This window comes from Cricetulus griseus, chromosome 2, assembly GCF_003668045.3.
Source record: "Cricetulus griseus strain 17A/GY chromosome 2, alternate assembly CriGri-PICRH-1.0, whole genome shotgun sequence".
Lineage (NCBI taxonomy): Eukaryota > Metazoa > Chordata > Mammalia > Rodentia > Cricetidae > Cricetulus > Cricetulus griseus.
Window position 1 is genome coordinate 337,929,810 of NC_048595.1, and position 4,980 is coordinate 337,934,789.

A 4,980-nucleotide genomic window follows, 5' to 3' on the forward strand; every position below is an offset into this window, starting at 1 on the left:
TGGATCTTGTGGTAGACTCATTCCCATTTCTTGAGGAGTTGCCATACTGATTTCCAAAGTGGCTGTACAAGTTGGCACTCCCACAAGCAGTGGAGAAGTGTTCTCCTTTCTCTACATCCTCTCTAGCACAAAATGTCATTGGTGTTTTTGATTTTGGCCATTCTGACAGGAGTAAGATGGTATCTCAGAGTTGTTTTGATTTGCATTTCCCTGATGGCTAAGGATGTTGAACACTTTCTTATGTGTCTTTCAGCCATTTTAGATTCCTCTATTGAGAATTATCTATTTAGTTCTGTTCTCCACTTTTTAATTAGATTGTTTGTGTTTTGGAGACTAGCTTCTTGAGTACTTTTTATATTTTGGAGATCAGCCCTCTGTCAGATGTAGGGTTTGTGAATAACTTTTCCCAGTCTGTGAGCTGCTGTTTTTGTCTTGCTGACTGTCTCCTTTGCCTTACAGAAGCTTCTGTTTCAGGAAGTTATTATCAATTATCAATTGTTGACCTCAGTGTCTGTGCTACTGGTGTAATGTTCAGGAAGCGGTCTCCTGTATCAATTAATTCAAGGGTATTTCCAACTTTGTCTTCTAATATGGTTAGTGTGGCTGGGTTTATGTTGAGGTCTTTGATTCATTTTGACTTAAGTTTTGTGCATGGCGATAGGCTTGGGTCTATCTGTAGTCTTCTACATGTCTGAAACCAGTTATGCCAGCACCATTTGTTGAAGATATTCTCTTTGTTCCATTATATAAATTTGGATTGTTTGTCAAAAATCATGTGTTCATAGGTGTGTGGGTTAATTTCAGGGTTTTCAACTCTATTCCATTGGTCTACCTGTCTATTTTTGTGCCAATACCAAGCTGTTTTCAGGACAATAGTTCTGTAATAAAGCTTGAAGTCAGGGATGGTGATGCCTCCAGAAGTTCCTTTATTGTACAGAGTTGTTTTAGCTATCCTGCGTCTTTTGTTTCTTTATATATTGTTGATAATTGTTCTTTCAAGGTCTGTGAAGAATTGTGTTGGGATTTTGATGGGGATTGCATTGATTCTGTACATTACTTTTGGCAAGATTAGCATTTTACTATGTTGATCCTACCTATCCAACAACATGGGAGATCTTTCTCCATTTTCTGGTATCTTTAATTTCTTTCTTTAGAGACTCAAAATTCTTATGGTACAGGTATTTCACATTTTTGGTTATTGTTACCCCAAGGTATTTTATGTTGTTTGTGGCAATTATAAGGTGTGATATTTCTCTGATTTCTTTCTCCACCAATGTGTCATCAGTATATAGTAGGGCTACAGATTCTTTTGACTTAATCTTCTATCCTGCCCCTTTGCTGAAGGTGTTTATCAGCTATAGGAGTTCCCTGGTAGAGTTTTTAGGGTCACTTATGTAGACTATCATATCATCTGCAAATAGTGAGAGTTTGACTTTTTCCTTTAGATTTATATTCCCTTGATCTCCTTTTTGTTCAAGCTAGAACTTCAAGAGTTTGGTAATGACCCTTCTCCTTCTATTGTGTGGAATACTTTGAGGAGAATTGGTATTAGTTGTACTTTGAATTTCTGGTAGAATTCTGCACTGAAGCCAACTGGCTCTGGGCTTTTTTTGGTTGGGAGACTTCTAATGACTGCTTCAATTTCATTAGAGGTTACAGGTCTATCTAAGTTGCTTATTTGTTCTTGATTTAATTTTGGTAAGTGAAATCTGTCTAGAAAATTGTCCATTTCCTTTAGATTTTCAAATTTTGAGGAATGTAAGTTTTCGAAGTATGACCTGATGATTCTCTGGATTTGTTCTGTGTCTGTTGTTATGTCCCCCTTTTCATTCCTGATTTTATTAATTTGCATGTTCACTCTCTGCTGTTTGGTAAGTTTGGATAAAGGTTTGTCTAGCTTGTTGATTTTCTCGAAGAACCAACTCTTTGTTATATTGATTGTTTGTATTGTTCTCCTAGTTTCCATTTTATTGATTTCAGTCCTCAATTTGATTATTTCCTGGCGTCTGCTCCTCTGGAGTGTATTTCGTTCTTTGTGTTCTAAAGCTTTTAGTTGTACTGTTAATTCTCTTGTGTGATTATTCTTCTGTTTCTTCATGTGGGCACTTAGCACTATGAACTTTCCTCTTAGCACTGCTTTCAATGTGTTCCATAGGTTTGGGTATGTTGTGTCTGCATTCTCATTGAATTCTTGGAAATCTTTAATTTCTTTTTTTATTTCTTTCTCAACCCAGGAATTGTGCATCTGGATGTTACTTAATTTCCATGAGTTTGTAGGTTTTCTGTAATTCGTGTTGTTGTTGTTGAATTCTAACTTGAAAGCATGGTTGTCTGATAAGATACAGGGGGTTATTTCAATTTTTTTGTACCTGTTGTGGTTTTCTATGTTGCCAAGTATGTGGTCAATTTTAGAGAAGGTTCCATGTGGCGCTGAGAAGGCAAATTGTTTTGTATTTGGATGGAATGTTCTATAGATATCTGTTAAGTCCAATTGTGCAATAACTTCTATTAGTTCCTTTGTTTCTTTGTTAAGATTCTATCTGGTGTTCCTGTCCAGTGGTGAGAGTGGGGTGTTGAAGTCTCCCACTATAAGTGTGTGCGATTTTATGTATAATTTGAGTTTTAGTAATGTTTCTTTTACAAACGTGGATGCCTTTGTATTTGGGGCATAAATGCTCAGAATTGAGACTTCATCCTGATAGATTTCTTCTGAGATGAATAGGAAGTTTCCTCCTTCATCTGTGTTGATTGCGTTTAGTTTAAAGTCCAATTTGTTGGACATTAGGATTGCTACCCCTGCTTCTTTCTTGGGTCCATTTGATTGGAAGATTTTTCCCCAACCTTTAATTCTTAGGTACCATCTGTCTTTGAAGTTGAGGTGTGTTTCTTGTATGCAGCAGAAGGATGGATTCTGTCTTCTTATCCATTCTGCTAATCTGTGTCTTTTTATAGGGGAGTTAAGGCCATTAATGTTGATGGATATTAATGACCATTGATTGTTCATTCTTGTTTGTTTTTGATTTGGTGATGTTGGCGACATTATGTGTGGGAATCTTTTGGCTGTTGGTAAAGTGGGATTATCTATTTCCAATATTTTTCTGGTTATAGTTTACTTCCTTCCGTTGCAGTTTCCCTCCCAGAACTTTCTGTAGGGCTGGATTGGTGGATATATATTGTTTGAATCTGGTTTTGTCATGGAATATCATGCTTTGTCCATCTATATTGTTTGAAAGCTTTGCTGGGTATAGTAGTCTGAACTGGCATCCATGGTTTCTTAGTGTAGGTAGAATATCATCTATCCAGGACCTTCTGGCTTTCAGAGTTTCCATGTGTAATTCTGATAGGTTTGCCTGTATAAGTTACTTGACTTTTTTCCTTTGCTGCTCTTAATATTTTCTCTTTATTCTGTAGGTTTGGTGTTTTGATTATTATGTGGTGACAAGACCTTTTTTTGGTTCAGTCTACTTGGTGTTCTGTAGCCTTCTTGTATTTTCATTGCCGTGTCTTTCTTTAGGTTGGGAAAGTTTTCTTCTATGATTTTGTTTAATACCTTTTCTGCGCCTTTGAGTTGTATTTCTTCACCTTCTTCTATATCTATTATTCGTAGGTTTGGTCTTTTCACGGTATCCCATATTTTCTGGATAGTTTGTGATAGGGATTTGTTGGATTTAAGATTTTCTTTGGTTGATGAGTCTATTTCCGCTAGTGTGTCTTCAACTCCTTAGATTCTCTCTTCCATCTCTTGTATTCTGTTGGTTATGCTTATGTCTGTAGTTCCTGATTGTTTACCCAGCTTTTCTATTTCCAGCATTCCCTCAGATTGTGCTTTCTTTATTGTCTCTATTTCAGTTTTTAGGTCTTGAACTATTTCCTTGACAGATTTGTTGATATCTTGTATTTTTGGTTTGTTTTTCTTCCATTTCTTTACGGGATTTTCTCATGTCCTCTTTAAGGTCCTCTATCATTTTCATGAAGATGTTTTTAAGGTCATTCTCTTCTGGTTCATCTGCATTGTGATGTTTAGGTCTTGCTGGTGTATGTTTCCTAGTCTCTGGTGGTGTCATATTGGGTTTTCTGTTGTTGAATGTGCTTTTACATTGTCCTCCTCTCATCCTTTCTTCTGGTAGGTGTAGCAGGAGTCTCTTCCTCTCCTGGTGGGTATGGGACCAAGGTTCCCTTCTGGTAGATGCAAATGGATCCAATACTCTCATTTCTGTCCCCTTCTCGTGGATGGAGGTGGAACTTCCACCAGGGCCTTGGGAGTGTCCAGATGTGCTGGATTCCGATGCGCAGTTTGGATCCATTGAGCAGATCCTTGGCCTCAGATGTCTCTGAAGAGTATTTTGGTTTTACATAGGCATTTTGGGTGCATTATGCCCTGGGTTCACCATTGCCCCCATCCAGATGCAGAGAAAAATCAAAGATACAATTTGAAGAGTTTCTTAAAGATTCCATGCCATTTAAAATTTTGTTGTTTAAGCCAGACTGTGTTCATTCCATACTTCAGTACCACTAAGAATTCTAGTAAGGATTTATACATTTCCTTTGAAATTTTATTATGCATTTCTATGTGCTCTAAGTCACTGTGTTTATTTTTCTCATAATTTGCAGCATAATTCTGTTCTGTGCACTTATCTTTTCCTTAAGATAAAGAAGCCAGCTTATGTAACTTGTTCGACATTGAATAGCTATCACTTTAGACAGGATTTGTATGGGGACTGGTCTTACCCTAGCTTAAGCTTTAATAAACACATATATCATTTTCAAATACCCTGCATACCAGAAGCTAGAGGCCAGGCAGCACACAAAAGTAACACCAGAGGCTCAGTCAATACTTCCAGGAAGAGAATGTCCTTCAACAAGCATACATTGTTGGCCTAGCATTTATACTGTTTCAAGTGATCCTTCTTGTCACAATATTCCTTACTCTGAAGCTAATCTGCATAAGATCTTGTAACAACGTATTTTCGGGAAAAAGCA